This window comes from Camelus ferus, chromosome 17, assembly GCF_009834535.1.
Source record: "Camelus ferus isolate YT-003-E chromosome 17, BCGSAC_Cfer_1.0, whole genome shotgun sequence".
Classification (NCBI taxonomy): Eukaryota; Metazoa; Chordata; class Mammalia; order Artiodactyla; family Camelidae; genus Camelus; species Camelus ferus.
Window position 1 is genome coordinate 30,715,626 of NC_045712.1, and position 22,170 is coordinate 30,737,795.

Here is a 22,170-nt window from a genome sequence, read left to right on the forward strand (position 1 = left end):
GGTTGGAGTCAGAGACCCCAGAGCCACACCTGTTCCCGGGGACCACAGTCAGCTAGCCATCTGCAGCCTAGAGAAGGGCCCTCTCCAGGACCGACCGTGTGCTCCCCAGACCTCGGACTCCAGCCTCCAGGGCCCTGAGAAATACCTTCCTGTTCTTCATCAACTGCCCAGCCTGCGGTGCTTTGTTGTAGCTGCCCAAATGGACTGACATCTTGCTTTTTTCTTTTCCTTATGTAAATACATTTTTTAAATTTTTTATACATTGTCACTGGAAGAAGCAGCAGGTCAGTAGAATCAGAATTTCTCTTGAACATCCTGCCCTAAGTTAACCCTCTTTTATATAACTCAAAATCTTTCCCTCATGGCATCTTATTTTTCTTCTCCAACTTTTATTTGAAAGATACCAAATTTACTCCCAAAGTTAGATGAACAGTTACATACCCTGCCCCAGCTCACCAGTTGCTAACATTTTGCCGCATTTTGTTTTACATTCTCTTTCTCCACGTACACCTACATACACATTAAAAAATATCGTTTGAAAGTAGATTTCAGTTTTCATGATACTGCACCTCTAAAAAAATCAGCATTGTTTCCTAAGAGAAAGGGCTTTCTCCTGCACAATCCTCACAGGTTTCTCTCACTCAACAACTTTAACATTGACACAAATTTAATATATACTTTATATTCAGTTTTCCCCACTTGTTCCAACAATTGTGGTCCTTTACAGGTTTTTAATGGAAAATTTAATCAAATATCTGTGTGCATTTGTTATATTTCCTCATCTCCACTGAGCTAGGCGTGCTCCCTCTCCTCTGTTTGCGTGTGTCTGTCCGTCTGTGTGCGTGTCTCATGGCTGATGTTTGAGTCCAGGCCAGTTTTCTGAAATGTGCCTTGACTTGAGTTTGTCAGCATTTCTCCATAACTGACTTCAGACCAGACGTTTTGGGAGGAGCACTGCAGAGGTGGTGATGCTCTGTCCCCAGTGCAACACAGCAGGTGCCCATGACGTCTTTATCACACCTGTTCGGATTGATCACCTGGTTAGGGGTCATTAAAAAGGTGCCCTTGTCTCTTTACAAGAAACCAAGCCATTTCTTAGGGTATGGTTTCTATCTAAGCACTGCGCAGATGGCAACTGACAGCAGGTGTCCTGTGTGAGGAGGAGAGCTGTCTCTACAGGTCATGTCTGATATCTCATTTAAATTGGCCCAGGAAAGTCATCACTGTCCCCCGTTTTATAGATGAGGTAGTTGAAGCCAAGAAAAATAAGTGATTTGTCCCAAGTAACACTGTAAGCAATACACTGAGACTCAGACCCAAGAAGGCTAAAGCAGGCATCTACCTCATTCCTTGCCCGCCTGCCTGGAGGTGTGTGCCGCCTCCTTAGTCTGGGGCAGGGACGTGCTCCTGACTCGCTTCCGTGAACTTGGGCAATGGATCCACGGCAGAGGTTCAAGTGTCCTTTGGAACGTTGTCCACATCTGCGGTTTCAGAGCACGTGTGAGCGAGTCAGCACTTGCTGGCACTTGCTGGCACTGAATGACCTCGTACATCCTGACAGTTCCAGTTGTGAGAAAGCAGAAAATCACCCTCAAGCCAGAATAAATCAAGCAGAAAATGCAAGGCTGTTGCATCAGGTTTTCCTGAAGCATCGCAGGGGTCTCTGGTCCAGCATGCAAAGGCAGAGGCTGCTGTCGGCCCTGGGGGCTCCATTCCCCCTTCCTCCTCGTGGAAACAGGACATCTGTCCCACACTGAACTTGGCAGATGGCTGCCCAGAGCAAGAACTACATTTCCCAGGCATCCTTGTGGCAACCTAGTGATAAGTGCAGTTTCCCAGTTGTAGCATGAGAGGAGACGTTCATCGTCCTCTCCCTCTTCCAGCCAGAATGTGGGATGAGAATATATAAAAGTGGTGGGGGTGAATATAGGGTATGTGAAGAGTATCAGAGTGGTGGGGGCAGTCAGGGAGTGCCCGGGGGTGTACGGCCACTACAGCCGTGGGGAGAGGGGAGCCTTTCCCGACCCTGTGGACAAGGACCATGCCCCGCAGGGCAGGCACCAGGTTGGAAGGATCCTGGGTCTCTGTCTGACCTTCTCCAGTCCCAGACCTCTCATGCCCATATTATTATGTGAGAGAGAAAGTTTGTTTGTTTGTTTCATTTTAGTAAGTTTTTCATTTTAGAAAGTTTTAGATTTACAGAAAATTTGGAAAGGTATTTCAGAGAGTCCCCTTGTGCTCTGCGCCCAGTTCCCTGTTACTAGCATCTTACATTAGAAGGGCGCATTTGTTATTGTTAAGGAATGATGTTGAGACACTGCTGTCTACTAAAGTGCATATACCTTACTCAGATTTCCATAGTGTTTACCTAGTATCCTTTTTCTGCCCAGGACCCCCCATCCAGGACACCACATTACACTTAATCAAGTCTCCTTAGGCTCCTCGTAACTGTAGTTTCTCAGACTTCCCTTTAAAACATCTGTATTTTAAAAGCTACTTTTATTTGGGGACTTTTCTTTTTTTTTTAATTCAGCCAAACCCATGTCCAAATGAACACCGTCAACTCGGTCTCACCCCATTTCCTCCTATCTCACTGCCGGTCTCTAAGGGCTCCCCAAATTTCCACACACATGCTTCTGCTTATGAGTTTTGTATGTGCTGCCTCCTCTGCTTTCATCTGCCTGGTAAACTCCTACTCACCCAGCGGTACCCCACTCAGATATCCTTTCCTTCAGAAGCCTCCCTCAACCCCCACCCCTCACCAGGTAGGATTCATTATTTTTCTGCTTTGAGCCCATAATAAAGTGTCCAAACCTCTGTTACACTTACTTCATGGCACCATAGTTGTGCTCACCTGTGGATCTCTAGAACCAGACTGTACTTTTCTTGAAGTCAGGGACCGTATTTTATTCATTTTTGTATCCCCAAAACTGAGTTTGTAAGAGGCACTTAAAGATCTTTGTTGAATGGATGAATGAACTCAGATGACGTAATTACATGTACACCCATACAAATCTTCTCTTAAAACAGTGATTCCTTTTTGACTAAGATACGGCTTGTGAATAGCTCCCTAACCCTCCTACAGGAATTTGCTGAGCCTCAGTGCACTGTTACGTAATTTATAAACCAGGGCTGGTTGCACACTGCCTGGGAGCCTGCAGTGCAGATTCACCCAGTCTCTCTGAGTGGGGCTGCAGGTCGATCCCTGCCCTGGGGCCGCGGTGACTGTGGGATGTGAAATCAGTGCCCTGCTTCCGCATGTTTCTGCCTTTCAGCTCTGAGCAGGCGATCTGGGCTGCAGTCCTCACGGTTTCCAGAAGATGCTCAGAGTGCTTTCCTGCCCCGGAACACTGCAGAGTTCAGGGCTTTCCAGGCGAGCGCGTTCTGTTCCAGTGGGTGTCATGTTTTGCTTTTCTTTTATTCTGTGCCAGATATCATAGCAACACGAGCAATGCTGCAGGTGCATTTTGTGCTGCTTTTGTACTGATGCTAATACTGGTATTAAAATGATTTGTTCCTCTCTAGAAACATAATTTTAGCATTTTCTAGGTTTCGACATGCAATGTATGTGACAGTCTCAGAGCTGCCCCACATCGATGGCACTCTGCTGGGACCGAATGCTCCTTTATGTTGTGGCCTCTGTGTTCTCATATCTAGCCTGGGTTTCGTTTTTGCAGAGATTGAGCTTAAATATCCTAAATTATTCTCTGGAAAAATTCCACTGCCCAACTTTATCCCTCAGCCTGTGGATTTTAACAGTTAACTGAGAGCATGGTTTCCCTCTCTGAGTGTGCGGTAATGAAGCACGCAGAATACGTGTACATTTATGTGCTCATTCTCTCATTTTCTGTCTCCTTCGGAGAGAACATACCCTCCAGTAAGAGAGGCACCTTGCCTGTGTGTTCCAGCTGCGCCCCCCGCACGGGCACATAGGAGGTGTGCAGTCATTCTGCCGAGTGACCAAGTGAGTCATAGCTGCGTTTGCTATATGAGCAGCTGCTCTGAGTGGGGTGGACACCTGTGTGGGGTGGGGCAGCAGAGGCTCCTTGTCCGTGCTGTCCCCTCCCATCTTCACTGCTGGTCCTCCCTTCTCGGCTCGGCCTCGGGGCACCTTTCTGACCCCCAGGCCTTTGCTTGCTCACTGTCTCCCCATGGCATGCATATTTCTTTCACTTTCTTCTAGCTGTTCCTTCAGGATAATTAATTTGTCCATAAAATGGGCCACTCAAAAGGCAGTCACTACTTTGGAGAAGAGTTAAGGTTATTTTCAGAAGATAGTATTTTAAAGACATGTTTTAACATCTAACCAAGAAGAGGGTAGATCAGGAAAGGTGCTTAGGTAAGCAGACAGGGGAGGCTGTCCGTGTCCTATGTGACAATGATGTCGGAGGACAAGAAATTGAGAGAGATTGAGGATGGAGGGAGAGACTGCGTGTCACTAAGTTTTCAGTGAATAGAGTCCTACTTAGCAACGGTGACTAAGCCTGAACTATACACCAGGTGCTCTTCTAGAAGCCGAGACAAGACAAAGTCCCTGTTCTCCCAAAATGTCCATCCAAGAGCACCACTGTCCGATGCAAGCAGGACAAAAGTCACAAGTGCAAACCACAGGTGGAGTTTTAAATTTTCTAGCAGACACACTGACAAAGTAAAAATAAGCAAATGAAATTAATTTCAATAATAAGTTATGGTTAACCCAATATGTTGAGTTAACCTAAAATTTATTATTTAAACATGTAATGAATATAAAAATTATTAATGAGGTATGTTATCTTCTTTTTTATGCTAAATCTTTAAAATCCAGTGTGTATTTTACACTCATAGCACTCCTCAATTCAGACTAGCCATGTTCCAAGTGTGGCAAGTGGCTACCATGTTGGACGGTACCATTCTAGAGCATAAACAAGTAAAGAAACAAAGATGAATATATGAGTAAATGTATAAGTTGTATAATTTCAGTGTTGAGTATCGTGACCTATTATGAAGTACTCAGAATAGTGAGGGTATTAGGAAGAGTGCAGAAAGAGGTCAGGTGATGGAGGATGAGGGGCTGTCTGGCTGGGGAGGCAGAGCAGGCTTGCCTGTGGAGCTGACACAAACAGAGCCTAGAGGGAGTGAAGGAGACAGTTCTGCCAAGGTTGGACAGACAGCCTCCCCAGTGGAGGGCCCAGCAAGAGCAAAGGTCCTGAGGCAGGACCCAGGGGTCGTGTTCAAGGTAGCAGGTCAGCGGGAGCAGCAGAAGGGTGAGGATGGAGGAGACGGGTTCAGAGGTCAGGGATGGGCCAGGCCCCTGGAACCTCGCAGGCCTGGCGAGGAGCTTGGCCTACCAGGCCCGTGTATTGTCTTTGGAGGATGTGAATCCACACTCCTGTTTCTTGGACGTTCCCTTTCCCTCCACGTCAAAGGGTGGAAAGTCAACAAGCCTTTTCCCTGATGCTGTCTTAGGATCTCAGTACTCAGATGTGGTGTTTCACATGTCGTGCCTCGTGCCCCTGATGGTTTCTTCACGATAGTGGCTCACGAATCCTCTGATCTGGGCACAGGGACACTGTGCCTGGGGTTTGAGGGCGTCATGTGCCACACACACCCACTTAGAGGCATTTTCTCCCTGCAAGGTGTCACATGTCGTTAGCACACCATCTGGAAGTATTTATTGCGTATGTATCATAATTGTGCTTAAAAAGCGAGTTACAGTGCATCACGGCCTTTCTCTAGGCCCAGACATCTGGAGGGGTTTTCCTTCCCCTTAACTGAGGAAGCCTGACTTAACCAGCTCTTCTTTGTGCTGCTCATCAGCTCAGGTCCCCACACTCTGAACACTCACTAGGCCCCTGAGCCCTCTCCCCCAAACCCCGTGGTGCATCAGTGGCTTTGTGGTGGACTGCCTCTCCCTGAGGACTCCCCAGCACTTATAGAAGCTCCCTCTCTCCCAGCCCCGTCAGCTCTGAGCCTGCTCTCTTGCCTCTGGGGTTGGGAGGCCGGTGTGGTGTGGGCACCTCCACTTCCACCTCCAATTCCTTGAGTTGGCCAAGTCATGCTTGTTACTCAGAAAGTGATTCAAGATCTTACTTGGCCCTGTGCTCCTCGTGTTTGAGGGGGAGACCCAGGGTTCCTCTCACAACAGATGTGGGGCTGCTCATGTGTGAAGGTAGTGTCTTTTAACCCCAAAACAGAAGTTCTAAGTGTTACTAGCCCTACAGTAGCTGTGCTGACCATGCTCCCTCCCTGCAGGCTGCCATCCCCCAACTGTGAGGGGCTGCACGGATGCCCCCTACTGTCCCAGGTTAATTTCTGAATGAGCACAGGAGAGTTTTACCTTAGCGGGAGATCCACACGTGATTTCCAGCACTTTTGAGCTTGGTCACCATGATCTGCTTTAGGTTCAGGGATGTCTGGGAAATGTCATTTGCGGTTTGCCGTGAGGAGGAACGCGGGCAGCCCTTCCACGTGTGGCTGCAGAGTGTCCTGCTTGTAGCGCACAGCTGAGCCGGGCGGTCTGAGAACCACAGTGAACGTGTCTGTTCTCTCTGCCTTAAGTAGTCTGCTGAAGAATCGAGAGTCCAGCACCTGAGTGTCAGGAGGCACCTGAGAACCAGTTAACACCAGGGCTGTCCTTTTCTGCACCTAGACCACAGCCTCCTTTGGAGTCTGTCCTTATGTAAAGTGGGAACTGCAGATCTAATGTCATCTTTTTCCAAACAAATCAGTCATTTGTTAAAAAGTCCATCTTCGCCCTAGGGACTTGAGATGCCACCTTTATCAGACACCAGATCCCTCCATGTACCTGAGTCTGCTCTTGGGCTGCCTTCTCTTTTCCACGGGCCTCTTCACATGCCAGTACCACGTGTCTGAGAGGTTGCTTTGACATCTGTCAGGCATTCTTGCCTATCAGGCATTAAACACTATTCTTGCATTTGTAAGATTAAGAGCTTTAGGATCAATTGTCTAACTTCACAAAGGAGCTTGTTGCTATTTTTATTGGGGTTGTTTAAACTTCATAAATTACTTAAGGAAAAATTGGCATCTTGATGATGATGTCAAGGACAAAGAATGTCTTTCCGTTTGTTCATGTCTATTTTCTGTGTCTTTCGAGGTGTCTAATGTGGGTTTTGCGTATTACTTACTATGTTTATTCCTGAACATTTTATCTTCTTTGTTATTGTAAAAGGGATTTTATTTTCCTTAATATTTTCTGATATATATGTATTAATTTTACACCCCATCTTATAGTGTTGGGTTTTTTTTTTAAATTTCAGAATGATTTATTTATTTTTTTAGTTGAAGTATAGTCAGTTTACGATGTTGTGTCCATCTTTGATGTACAGCATAATGTTGCAGTTGTACATATACATGCATATATTCCTTTTCATATTCTTTTTCATTATAGATTTCTGCAAGATACTGAATATAGTTCTCTGTGCTATACAGTAGGACCTTGTTTATCTACTTTATATATAGTCATGTGTGTCTACAAATCTTGAACTCCCAGTTTATTCCTCCACCCTCACTGGTAACCATGTTTGTTTTCTATGTCTGCTGAGTCTGTTTCTGTTTTGTAAAATAAGTTCATTTGTGTCTTTTTTTTTTAAGATTCCACATATGAGTGATATCATATGGTATTTTTCTTTCTCTTTCTGGCTTATTACTTCACTTAGAATGACATTCTCCAGGGCCATTCATGTTGCTGTAAATGGCATTATTTCATTATTTTTATGGCTGAGTGGTATTCCATTGTATAAATGTACCACGACCTCTTTATCCAGTTGTCTGTGGATGGACCTTTAGGCTGTTCCCATGTCTGGGCTGTTGTAAACAGTGCTGTGTGAACACTGGGGTGCAGGTGTCTTTTCGAATTAGTTTCCTCTAGAAATGTGCCCAGGAGTGGGATTGCTGGGTCATATGATAAACTATTTTTAGTATTTTTTAAGGAAACTCTGTACTGTTTTCCATAGTGGCTACACAAAACTACATTCCCGCCAGCAGTGTAGGAGGGCTCCCTTTTCTCCACGCCCTCTCCAGCATTTATTGTTTGTGGACTTTTTAATGATGGCCATTCTGACTGGTGTGAGGTGATACCTCACTGTAGTTTTGATTTACATTTTTCTGATATTTAGTGATATTGAGCATTTTTTCATGTGCTTATTGGCCATTTGTATGTCTTCATTGGAGAATTGCTTGTTTAGGTCTTCTGCCCCATTTTGGATTTTTTTTTTTTTAAGTCAGTGTTTTTCAACCTGTAAAGTTCCTAAGAGCTACCTAAGGAAGGTTTTCAAGTAGAGATACTGAAGCTCCCTTCCCATCTGAGGCTGAGGAGAATGTCGGGGAAGGAGAGCTCTGGTGGCGCTCTGTTTCGCAGCTCAGATCCACGAGTCACAGAGAGCGGGGTGGGCTGAGCAATAGGTTCACCCCTGCACGTGACTGCATTTCCCCAGGAGACCAAGACCGAGGGAGGAACCACCTCTCAATAGTGGGAAGCAGGGCATGAACATGTAAACTGTGGAGGGACAGGACTGAAAGGGCGGCAGACTGGGAGGCTGGGCAGAGCTGAGCACGGGGGAGTGGGGGGGCCGGCACTGCTAGGGACTGGGGAGAAGAGGGGGCCTCAGAGTGAGCCCCGAGGGGACGGAACTTATTTACATGCTTGCTCCTGAACCTGAGATGCAGAGGGCTGGGCCAGTCTTCCCCTCATTTCATGCTATTTATCATACTCGGTTCTTTCTTCTTTCATTTTATGTACATTTTTTCTCCTTTCTTGTTTCCTTATTATTTTATCGTTTGCCCCTTATTCATTACTTTTTTTTCTCGTTTAGCATTTTCTGTATCTCTGCATCTCTCTCTTAGTTCTCCTACTAAGCAAGTCCAGCTTTTCTATTCTGAACATAGTTCATGCTTGTAAAATGTTTGGGGTGCCTATTTTTTAAAAACATATGAAAGGAAGTGTGTTGGATTTCATTCCGCTCCTCACATTGTTCACTTAGTGCTCTGCAAGCACTCCTGTTACTTTGGGTGCATCTGACCATTACTTCGAATTCTGAGTGACTTTCCCTGATGTGTCCACTGCCCCAGCAATGTCCACTCAGGCCGCATGGACAGCCGTCCACAGAGGGTGGTGCTGTCCCCTCTGGACCTGTGTGAGGATGGGGTCGGGAGGTGATGGCCGGGGGTGCGAGGCTGTCCCTGCAGCCCCGTCCTGACTCCACTTCCCTCTGCCCAGCCTTCACCCTTTTCTGGGCTGGTACAGTCTTGAGAGTACAGTGATGTGTCGATGTTACTTCACTGCGCGCTTCTTCGGATGACTGACTATTCTGAGCACTTCTTCAATATGCTAATTAGCTTTTTGGTATCCTATTTCTGTAAATTCCCTGTTCATATTCTATGCCTTTTTTTTTTTTCCCTATTAGGACACTTGACTTTTTCCTGTTGATTTTCAAGAGTTCCTTGTACTTTTTATAAATTAATCCCTAATTTGTCTTTGGCAAGTATCTTCACCTTTTCCTTGTCTACTCCTTTGTGTCCTTGGTGTCCTTTGTTGAAGGGAAATCCTTAATTTTTATGTAATCAAATTTTCTTTTCTTTTCTTTTCTTTTTTTTCACTTTTGTGTGTATAATCCGTGTGGTGTTAGGTAGAGATTCTACTTTATTTTTCCAATACCATTTACTAAACCCTCTGCCACCTCTAGTTCTCTCTCTCTTGTGGGGAGAATTTGGTGATTTGACTACATTCATATCTGGGTTGAAAACATTACAGTGAATTGTATACCTGTCCCTGAATTTAAGCCACTTATCTTGCTTGTTTGGTTCTTCCTAATGAATCCCTTTGTTTTAACAGTTTCAGGCCCTTTTAGATGTTGAGAGGTAACATTTGGATCCCAGTAGGCAGATTTAGCAAATAAAACCACAGGATGCCCAATTCTGTTTGAATGTCAGGCAGGCAATGAGTAAAATTTTAGTGTAACTGTGTCCCAAATATAACACAGGACGTAGGTACTGAAAATTGATTCATTGTTTATCTGAAAGTCAAATGGAACTGGGCATCTGCATCTTAGCAGGCGACTCCATTGTCCATCCAACCCTTGGGAACTTGTCTTGACTGAGTCTCCTCACCCTGGTCCTCTTCTGCTGTTGTCCCCACAGGTAGCAAGGACATGGTGACACACTGTTCCTGCTGCCCTGTCTTGGTTCCTGACCTAGCCCTTCCAAATAACCCGCCCTTAAGTGAATAAGCTTCACCTAAGGGTTTAATGAGATTGATGCTTCTCAGGTGTTAACATGCTTACGAGTCACCTGGGAACCTTGTGAAAATGCAGACTGTGGTTCTGTGGGTCTGGGTGGGGCCTAGAATTCTGTATTTCTAACACACTCCCAGGAGAGAGGGTGATGCTGCTTGTCCCCTGCTGTGCTTGGTGGTGTTGATGAAAGTTAATCAGTTGGTCTAAGAAAGAAATGGAAAAGTTTACTCGAGCCAGATTTGAGGATTATAACCTGGGAAGAGCATCTCAGAAAGCTCTGAGTAGTGTTCCACTCATTAGAAATCGAAGGTACTCACTGGTTTATAAGTTTTCCGAGACCAAGGGCTGTGCACCAAATGATGACATATTATTGACAGTTTACAGAATTCAGATCTAAGCCTCATCTTGGTGGGTCGTGTGACCAAGAAGGAATGTTATCTTAAAGGAGTTGTCTTACTGAAGGTAGGAGAATGTTGCTCTTCATGGTTGAGCAGGTGTTCCTGCCGGTCGGGGAGGCTTGGTTGATGCCTAGTGCAGATACTCAGTGCACAGTGCTGGGAGAGGAGGTCAGAGGGCAGGCAAGAATTCCGTAAGTTTAAGTTTTTCTTATCTTGCCGTAAATAGGAATTTTATTTCACAGTGGGAAGGACTAAGGGTTGTGGGCATGTCCTTAGGGGACCTGGGTGACAAGATTAGGCTTTTGGGAGCAGAACCACGTCCAGCTTGACCCAGCCATGCTCCTTTCCTCCAGGTGGAAGCTGGAGGGGACACAAGTTAAAGGAAAGATAAGTGGCAGATCACACATGGGAACTCTCCTGGGGTCTTTGCATGCCCTCCGCCAGTTGCTGAAGACGTGTTCCTATCACATGATTTCTTGTAGGAACTATTACACTTGGCCTCCTTATCTGCAGGTCTTGAATCTACAGATTTAACCAACTGCAAATTGGAAATGTATGTATTTTTTAATTCCAGAAAGTTCCAAAAGCAAAACTTGAATTTGCAAGCACACTGGCAACTATTTACATAGCATATACATTGTATTTATAACTGTTTACATAACATTTACATTGTATTTATGTAGCATTTTCATTGTGTTTACAACTACTTACATAGCATTTTCATTGTATTTACAAGCACTAATATAGCACTTGTCCTTGGTGTTATAAGTAACCCAGAGATGATTTAAAGCACACAGAAGGATGTGCTGTGTAAATACTACACCATTTTATATAAGGGATTTGGGCATCTGTGGATTTTGGTATCTGCAGGGTCCTGGAACCAGTCCCCACAGGAGGGATGGCTGTATTTTATCCTTTGTGCCCCACCCCACTCCCCCAGGTGTGTGCTGCCCTGGCAGTGATTGTCCACTTTTCGTCCCTCTTTCTCTCAGACTGTAAGTGATGTTGGGGAGAGGGCATCAGTGATTAGCTGCATACCCCAGTGCAGAGTGTGCTTATAAATGCAAGGAGGGTGACAGAAAGGATCAGTGAACACTGGCTTCTGCTTGTCAGGGCTGTCCTTAAAATGATGTTTGGCTTTACTTCTAAGGGCTCCTGAACATTTTTGTTTCACTATGGCAGTTGGTGGACTTTACTAAGAGAGGAGTGAGTCCTCAGAAGTTTTCCTGTCTCAGGTCCTCGTTTTTCTGGGTCCAAGTTGTCAGCTACGACCATCCCTGTCCCCGCTCTTGGAGACATAAGAGTGCAGACCTCTCTGCTTGACGTAACTCCTTGTTCACAGTCTTCCGCTGCTGAGCCTGCTCCATGCTGGTCTGAAGATGTGGCTCAGTGTAACCCCTCCTTTCTCCTCTCCCCAGACTCCTCACAGCACATCCCCAACTCCCATTCCCCACGGAGCCAGCCATCTTTCCACTGCTGGGAGTTTTCCCAAGAGCTCTGATGGGTCAGTAGGTTAAGTTGTATCTGTCAGGGTTCTTTGATTGCAAGCAACGGAAATCAAATCTGGCTGACTGAGGTCAAAGGGCCTTTACTGGGGACTGATGGGTCACTCAGAGAACACACTAGAGACCAGGCTTGGGAACAACAGGTCAGGGCCCAGGACATATACCACGCCTCCTGCAGCAGGAGACTCCCCAGCCACCTTGCCCAGAGGGCCTGGGTGTGAGTGAGTGAGGCTGGTACCTTCCATCCTGTGTCACTCTTCTCAAGGGGTAGGGAGGGTCCAGTGGCCTTCTTGCGGCCCTGGGCCACCTGGCCAGAGGGAGGGAGGTACACACTTTAATTGACAGTTGCCCTAAGAATTTACATGGTGTTGGAGAGTTCCTTAAAAGGATATATAGCTGTTGGAAAAGATAGTGTTGCCTGGTGGCCCAAAACCAAATAAATCAGAGAAAACAAATGTCCACAGAGACCTCTCATGGATTTCAGGGAAATGAGGGGGAAAATCTGACACATACCTGTGGCAGCATGTGAATAAGGGACCCCAAGTATCCTAATTCCTGGTTTCCAGTTGCTTTTCATACCTGAGACACTGAGAACCAAGAATGAATTAATTAATTCTTAATGAATGACATTAAGAATGGAAGGAGTTGTTGTAAATAGTACCTGAGATGCGAAAGGAGGGCCCTGGACCCGTGTTTTGATTTGTACTTGACCTCCAACTTGCTGTGCAACCTTGGGCAAGTCACCTCACCTCTCTGGTCTCAGATGCTTCATCTACAAAATGACGACTTTAGAATAGATAATGTCTAGGGCAACTTCCAGCTGTAAAATCCGTCCTGAATCTTGCCAGTTTTGCTTGATGTACAGGGGAATGTACAGTTTAACATTGTATAAGGTAACAGTTTCCTAAGACACAGGTTCTTGGGTGTGTGGTATTTACAAAGGTAATTTGGAGGAGAGAGTTGATGCTGTTTTATAAATAGTAGTAATAATAATATAGCTCACACATAAAGCCTTTACTATACGCCAAGCCTTCTTCTCAGCTCTTTAATGTGTTAATTTGTTTAATCTTCACAACAATTCTCTAAAGCAGATAATATTACCTCCCTTTTACTGACGAGGGAGCTGAGGCACAGAGAAGTTAAGTAACTTGTTCAAGGTCACAGAACTTGCAAATCCAAGAGCTGATTCAGACCCCAGAGTCTGTACCCTTAACAGGCACACCCACATGGCTTCTCTAACCTAAACCAGCCAATTAAAAATGGACCAGGGGAAAAGAAATCTATTGCTTAGAAAAGCTGCACAGTGTGCCTCCAGCCTTGCCTAGACTGTTGGGAAATGTCCGCACATACATAGTGCCCTCTGCACAGTTACTCAGCCATCTTTGGGCTTTCCCTGCCTGAACATAACCATGACCTCATTTGCCTTCAGAGGCCAAACTTTAGCACAAGGTCAGTGGCACCCATTTCAAGAGAAGTTGAAAAAAAATGTTTTTAAGTAAAGATATGCATGGTGGCCCTCGTCTGCTAGTGAAGTCCTTTTCCCTTGCACTTAACAGCGACCCTGTTGGAGTCGTTTTCAGTGTGTGTGACTTTAACCTCTTCACTAACCAGATCAGTCAGGGGAAGCATGTCTTCACCGCTGAGTGCAAATCTCACTACAGTGATCGGGCCCAGTCACTGACTGCTGACACTCTGGACTTGCCAGTTGCACGTAAAGAGTTTGGCATGCAGGGAGGAACCTTTGTTTTCATCTTTGTGGGTTTGATGGTACTTACTGGCCTTTCCCAATAGGCCTGGGCCCTGGTGCTTAACTACATAGCAAAAATAGCAGAATGACTGTCTGAGAATGACCTTGGAGACCTTCTGGACCGTCCCTTGTCCTGACCCACAGGAGGCTGGAGCCCAGCAGTGAAGTCTCCAGCTAGTGCAGAAGGAGGCTGAACCAGGAGGTGCTGCCAGCAGGCCAGAGGCAGAGCATCCCACCCCCTCCCCGGGGCTCCTCCCCGGTGTCCCCGACCTCAGTGATGGCCACACCACTGACATTACAATGTTGCCATGTCTGTGGTCCACATGCTCTGTGTTCACTTGATGTCTCTCTTTACACCAGTTCGTGTTTTAAACTTCATTTACTTTAAAGATTTCTTTAAATAGAAAATGAACACTTCCTACAAATATAAGGTAACCCTACAAATAAAATGAATGAAGACAGCAAGTGGTTAACTTCTAGGGATGCACAGTTGCCGTTATCGAAAAGGGAGATGAGCAAGCCTTAGAGTTACAGACACATAGAAACCTACCAGAGAGTTTGCCGTTGACTCCCCAGAAAGACGCAGGAACTGAAGGGGGACATTCTCGCCGTGCAGCTGAGTGATACCTAATCCCAGCCTGTGAGCACCTGCCTCCATCCTCCCCATCAACCTTGGGCTGCATGCCAGTCTGTGGGGGAGGGGAGCTGACAAATGGGCTTCAAGGGCTTGTTCTACCTCCCCACGTATAGCTGTGGCCGAGGAAGGGGCCAGTGTGGTTTCCTCGTCTGTAGAATCCCACCTGTTAATTTACCTCCCTATTTTTATTCCAGTTGATATAACTTCTGTGGGAGCCACACTAAAGGATTAAAAATCCACTGTTTTGTCTTTCCTGCGTGACTCTTAGTCATAGAAGCAGAACCATTCCCTGACCACCACACCCTCCCTGCTGGTATGAGCGCCTCCAGTGCTGTTGACAGCGGGGTCCTTGTGAGGAGTACGTGGAGGCTGAGTCAGCGCCGGGGCTCTTCTGCTCCCACATGAGTCTTAGGACTTAGGCGTGCACTTAATCAGCAGCCCTTTCTCAATCATGGGTGATAGTGGCCCCAAGTCTCCTATGCAAGAAGAATTTATGAAGAAGGAACTTAAGACTTTATGGGAAAAATAAAGAAAGGGGGCCAAGGCAGAAATGATTTTAGCAAATTTTAAAACACATTTCAATAAGACTACAAGAGAATTGATATCCGCTCTCATGGCCACATTAGAAATATTTATGACCTTTTTAGTTATAGCATTGGGTACATCCTGTTAACCTGTTTGCTCTGTCATTTGGGAATTCTTTTTACAATGTAGTATATACAGTACAAAGTGTTTGCCTTTAACTTCATCCTGAATTTTCAGTGATTTTAGCAAACGTTTTGAGGAGGAGGGTACAGCTCAGTGGTAGAGTGTGTATTTAGAATGCATTAGGTCCTGGGTTCAATCCCCAGTACCTCGATTCAATAGATAAACAAACTTAATTACCTCCCCCCTAAAAAAACCCCGAAAAACTAACTTTTGACTCAGAACTGGTGAATCCCACCTTCCAGGCCCCCCTAGTGAGGACAGAAGAAGGACAGTGTGAATGTGTAACGTGTGAACACTGGAAATGTAAGGGGAGCTGCTGTATAACAAGTCTCCCCAAAACGTAGTGGCTTAAAACAAGTGCCACTAACCCAGCTTATGGTTCTGGGGCCGGTGCTTGGGGCTGGGTCAGCCTTGGAGTCCTGTTGGTGGCAGCCGGGCTCCTGCGTGCACCATGGGCAGAGCTGCTTCAGGATCTTCTGCTTGTGTGCTAGGGAGCCTCCACGTCCCCATGTCTCATCCTCCATGTGCTTTGGCCGTAGCTCTGTCGAGTTGCCAGGCTGGTTCATGCAGTGGAGGGAAGTGAGAGGGAGAGGAAGCTGTCCCCTTGGAATAGGCTTGGGATGGGCACAGAATCATTTCCGCCACATTCTATTGGCCAGAGCAAGTCATGGAGCCGGTCCAGATTGAAGGCAGGGGATCTGGACTCTGTCTCTCCATGGGAAGAGCTGCAGTCACAGTGCAGATGGTGCAGGGACCGAGCGGCCATTCCCGGGGGCTGTTGATGCAACAAACCTCCACAGCCGCTGAGGACAGATTTCTCGGGCTCAGTCCACAACTCCCACACCCAACAGTCGGTCCTTCCTTTTTAAGAAGCCCAATGGCGTGGAGCCACAAGAAATCCAGTCACTCTCACTCCCCTCTGGTGCCTTTACTTCCTCCCCTCTTCCCCAGAGAGGTTTCCGGCATGCTCCACTCTTGTCAAACCTCAGAACACATCTGGAAGTTCACATGAGAAGGGGACTTCTGGGGACGAGAGTAGAAAGGACACTCACAGATCACTGAGAACTTTTTGGTTCTGATTGGAATTTTTAACACATGTGTGTATGTTACCTCAGCTTAGAAATGGTGATGTTTCATTATACCAGGTACTTGGCCTGCACAATTCCAGTAAGTCCCATGAACTAGACAGTAAACCTCAATTATCCTCACTTTGTAGAGTCACGAAGAGGGTAAACCACCCAGCCAAGACTGTGTCATTGAAAAAGCACAGGCGGGACCCAGAATCCAGGTTCTTGGGTTCCAAAATCTACAGACTTCACCTTTATACTCGACTGCTTCCTTCTTCACAGGAAGTATCTTGAAAGAGTTGTCTCCACCTGCTGCCTCACTTGTTTTCCACTCCATAACTCAGTTCAGGCTGTCTTCTGCCCTGACTAACCATGAACTAGGTTCTCTCCAAGGTCTCATATGACCTCCTTGTCCTTAAATCTATTGGACATGCCTCAGTCCTCTTGATTGACTTCTGAACAGTAGTGTTTGACTCTGGTGGTCCTTTCTGTTTACAATATACTGTACCTTTGGATTCTGTGAAATCACCCCCTCTAGATCATCCTCCTCTGTCTCCATCATCTTTGGAAACTCACCTCTTCCTCCTCCACATTTCCCTCCAGTCTGCATTTCCTGGGCAAGCTAATCCATTCTTGTGACATCAGTGACCATACCTGCCAAACCTCTGTTTCCATCCTGAGTTTCTTACTGCACCTGCTTCTGCCCATCAGGCCTCTCCTTGGATGTCCCAAAGAATTGAGAGTCTAGAATTACATGTCAACCCATCATCAAAATGTACTCCCCCTCCTTTATGTTCCTGCCCAGTGAAATAGACCAGAAACTTGAGGATTAGCTTTTTTGGAGGTGGGCATGACAGAGGGGCTGACAGATGAGCAGATACATGCACTGCCTGAAATAACAAGCTGAATAAATGCTTCAAAGGCAGAATGGTGGTGACAGAGGAAAGAATCAGTGAACTGGAAGATAGAACACCAGAAATTACCCAATCTGGACAATGGAGAGGAAATAGACCAGGAAAAAATGAACAGGTAGTCAGTGACCTAAGGAATGTAATGAAAGGTCTAACATTCATATCATCAGAGTCCCAAATAGAGAGGAGAAAAGAAGGTGGTGCTGAAAAAGTACTTGAAGAAATAATGGCCCACAATGTCCTAGATTTGGCAAGAGACATAAAGCTACTAATCCAAGAAGCTGAACAAACCTCAGGTGGTATAAACTCAAAGAAATCCATGCTAAGACACATCACCAGACTTCTGAGACTAAAGTCAGAAAAATCTCGAAAGCAGTGAGAGAAAAATAACACGTTGCCTATAAGAAACAATTTGAACAACAGTGGATATCTCATCAGATACCTTGAGGCCAGAAAAAAGTAGTAAAACATGTTTCAAGTGCTGAAAGAAAAGAAATGTTAACCAGAATCCTATATCCAGCAAAAATATCCTTCAGAAATGAAGGGGAAATAGACATTCTCAAATGAAGGGAAGTTAAGAGAATTTTTTTTTAGCGGACCTATCATCAAAAAATGGCTAAAGAAAGTTCTCTAAATAGGAAGTTATAAAAGGAACCTTGGAATACCAGGAAGGGGAAAAAAAAAAAAAAACCCAGCAAAAACATGACTAAATAAAATAGGCTTTACTTTCCTTTTGAGTTTGCTAAACTATATCTGATGGTCAAAGCAAAAGTTATAACACAGCCTGAGGTGGTTCTCAATTGATGTAGAGGAAATATTTAAGACAATTACAGGATAAGTGAGAGAGAGTGAGGGACATAAGGAGATGTTAGGTTTCTATATTTCACTGGAACTGGTAAAAATAATATCAGTTAGCTGTGTACATGTGTACATATGTGCATGTGTATATATAATATAACACATATGTATAATACCTAGAATAACCACTAAAAAGCTATACAAAGAGATACACTCAAAACACAGTATAGGTAAATAAAAATGGAATTATAAAAAGATCCTGTTCAGGTAATCCAAAGGAAGGCAAGAAAAAGAAAACAGAAAAAGGAAAAACAGAGACAACAGGAAAAAAATAAAATGGTGGACTTAAACCCTAACTTATCATTACAATAAATGTAAATGGTCTAAATATACCAATTAAAAGACAGAGATTGGCAGAATGAATTTTTTTTAAATGACCTAACTGTATGTTGTCTACAAGAATCTCACTTCAAACATAATGACAGTCTACACACAAAATCCCAAGGAAGCTACAAAAACAAACAAGAACAATGAAAAACACCCTTCTATATCTAATAAGTGAGTTCAGCAAGGTCAAAGGATAGAAGATCTACATATAAAAATCAATTGTGTTTCTATGCAGTGGAAGTGATTACATGGAAACAAAAATAACATACCATTTATAATTATCTGAAAAAAGAAAGATGTAAATCTGACAAAACATGTACAAAATTTGTATGCTGAGAACTATACAGCACTGATGAGAGAAATCAAAGAAGATCTAAATAAATGGAGTGACATACCATGTTCATGGATTAGAAGAATTGACATAGTAAAAATAATCAACAAATTGATACACATGTTTAATACAATTCCTATCAATATCTTAGCAAGGTTTTTAATATATATACATATGTATATATATATATGGACAAAATTATTCTAAAATGTATATTAAACAGTGAAGGAACTAGAATAGCTAAAAAAATTATAAAAGTAAGCATCAAATGGGAGGAGCCAGCTTGATTTATTGGATAGCTACAGTAATCAAGACTGTGAGGTACTAGTGAAGAAATAGATAAATAGATCAATGGAACAGGATAGAAAATCCAGAAATAGATCTAACAAGTTTGACAAACTGAATTTTGACAAGGATGAGAAAACAATTCAATGGAGGGGGAAGCCTTTTCAGCAAACTGTGCTGGAACAATTGTATATCCACAGACAAACAAAATGATCCCTGAGCTACGTCTCACACTTATACAAAAGTTAACCCAGACTGGATTACAGACTGAAATGTAAAATATAGAGAGGAAAAGATAGGAGAAAATCTTCAGATGTAGTACAGGAAAAGAGTTCTTAGACTTGGCACTAAAAGCAAACCCTATAAAAGGAAAAACTGATAAACTATATTGCATCAAAATTAAAAACTTTTGCTTTGCAAAAGACCACATTAACAGGATAAAAAGACAATCTACAAATAGAAGATATTTGCAAATCACATATCCAATGAAGGATTAGTATCTAAAATCTATAGTCAGGACTTAACAGTAAAAATAAAAACTAAAAGAAAAAACTGAAAAACCAATCCAACTAAAAAATGGTCAAAAATCATGAAGAGACATTTCTATAAGTTTGATATACAGATGGCAAATAAGTACATAGAAGATATTTAGCAACATTAGTTATTAGGCAAATGCAAATTAAAACCACAATGAGACACCACTAAATATCTAACAGAATAGCAGAAAAACACACACACACACAAAAACCCAGAAAAAAAAAAAAAAAAACAATGACAACACTAAATGCTGGCAAGGATGCTGAGAAACGGGATCTCTCATACATTTCTGTGGGAACATAAAATGGCATGACCACTTTGAAATACATTTTGTCAGTCTCTTAAAAAGCTAAGCATGCCCAGCAATTGCACGCCTGGGCATTTATCCCAGGGAAATGAAGACTTAGGTTCACACAAAAACCTGTACATGGACATTCATCGCAGTTTGATTCATAGTAGCCCAAAACTGAAAACAACCAGACGTCCTTCACCTGATGAACTGTTAAACAAACCATGTGGTGCATCTGGACCATAGAATACAACACTTTAGCTTGGAGATGCTGAAAGAAAAACGTGAATCCTGAAAGGTTACACACTGTAATTCAGTTAATAAAACTTCTTCCCTGTTTTTATCCTTATTTTTTTTTAACTTTTTGTTTTTTAAATTTTGGTGGGGGTAATTAGGTTTATTTATTTATTTATATATTGGGTATTTATATATATATATTGGGCGGTATTGGGTATTAAACTCAGGACCTCATGTTGTACCTGCTAAGCATGCACTCCACCAGTGAGCTATACCCCACCCCCCCAAAACTTACTCTTGAAATTACAAAACTTTAGAACTGGAGACCATCTTTGTGGTTGCCAGGAGTTCTGGGGGATGGAGGTGTGGCTATAGGAGGGCGACATGAGGGATCTCTGTGGGGTGGCCTGTCCTGTGGCCTGACTCAGCATTCGTATCCCAGTTATGAAACTGCTCTACAGTTTTGCAAGATGTTACCATTGTGGTAAAGGGTACACAGCGTCCCTCTGTATTATTTTTGAATTGAATCTACATTGATATAATTGAATAATAAAATATAATGAGGTCTACAATTTTCTCAAAATAAAAATTTTTTAAAAGGCCAGATCCAGAAGAGCACAGTCCCAGTCTCTTACTCTCAGATTCTCAACCCGCCGACCACTCACCATTTAGGTTGTAACCAAACCAGGAGAAGCTCTCCAAGCTCTTAGCCACCATTCCCATTGGGGTTCCGCTGACAGCACCAGTGAACTCTGTCTTCAGAGCTTTCACTCTGTGTTTAAAATCATGAAATGTTGGAGCCAGGGAAATTTGAAACAACTGCTGGGTTAAAACGGGCTTAACGGGCTTTGGGTCTCCTACACGTCCGTCCGACCCCAGCAGACGCCTCCTTAAATAAATTCCAGTTCAGGTAAGTGCGGTGTGCCAGCCCTGCTCTTGCTCCGAGATGCTGTCCCTAGACTTGCCATTCCCCACCCCTCTCTGTTGGAGCCCTCACGCACACCCAAGCTGCTTCTCAAAGGCTGTTGCATTTCTTAAGTTAGAGTGTAGGCCCGAAGCAGCCTGGGCCTCCCTGTGCACAGTGGGACCCTGAGATGGCAGTCTCTGGAGGACAGTGGCTCTTCTCAACACTACTGTGATGTACAGTTGTTTGTGAAAGAAGGAAGGACGCAAAGGCCTTTGGAGGTCACTGTGGGCAGGGCACATCTGTCAAGAGCCCTCAGGACAGAGGTGCTGTCACTGCTGGCCTGCAGGTGACCGGGCAAATGGGAGTGCTGGTCCCTGTGCCCCCACGAGCCACACTGCTGGCTGTACCTGGCAGTGTGCAGACCTTCCCTGGCCTGTGTATGTGACCCAGAGACTTTGTCTGGGGGCCCAGGGAGGTTTTCTGGGGATGGGGGTAGACAGACAAGGCCTGCATTTGTCTGTCTCTGTCCTGCCTCCTGGGGATTGTGTGCACCCTGACCCCAGCTTTTTAATGTGTGTGTCTGTATGTGTGCCCTTGTGTGAGTGTCGTGTGTGTCTTTGTACCTGCATGTGGTGTCTGTGTCTGAGTGCCTCTCTGGGTTCCTTTTTATGTGTGCTGTACTGGTTTGTGTCTCTACATGTGTCTGTACTGAGTGTGTGTGTGGTGTGCATGTGTGTCCCCTGCATGTGTGTGCGAGCGGGTGTGCGCGCGTGGTGTGTGCGCGCGTGGGTGTGGCGTGTTCTCCCGCCTCGGAGGCTCCCTAAAGCCGGCTCCGTTCGGGGCGTGACAGTCCCCAGGCGGCCACCCCGGAGCGCGGCCGGCGGGGAGGAGCGCGTGGTGGGTCCGCGGCCGCACACGTGGGCCGGGCGCCGCCTCCCGCGTTCTACCCCTCCGGCCGCCCCGCCTAGAGCCAGGATAAGTGGCGGCGCGGACGCCGCACCCTGTCGCCGAGGAGCCGGCGGCGCGCAGCTCTCTGGCCTGGTCCTGGCCCACCGCAGACGGGGACCGCGCTCAGGGACACGACAGCGGCGCTCGTGGCCCGGGTAACTGCCTCCTGTCCCCGCCCCGACATGTAGCGCCGTCCCCGGGTAGGGCAGCCCCGGGTCCCCTCTCGGCGTGGGCTCCCGCGCCCCTGCG

The 22,170-nt window shown here is 45.1% G+C and overlaps 1 protein-coding gene across 3 annotated transcripts in view; it reads left to right on the forward strand.

Moving 5' to 3' along the window:
* Positions 1–22,170, forward strand: part of MGLL (monoglyceride lipase) — a 190,068-nt gene that overhangs the window by 82,272 nt on the left and 85,626 nt on the right. Inside the window, exon 1 of one of the 3 annotated variants that reach the window (XM_032458805.1) lies at positions 21,828–22,076. The exons of 1 other annotated variant lie outside the window; for it this stretch is intronic. The gene's annotated coding sequence lies outside the window, so the exon portion shown is untranslated. Of the gene's footprint in view, positions 1–21,827; positions 22,077–22,099; positions 22,122–22,170 lie in introns of those variants that run through there. One more of the 3 variants, XM_032458806.1, reaches the window with a different exon arrangement.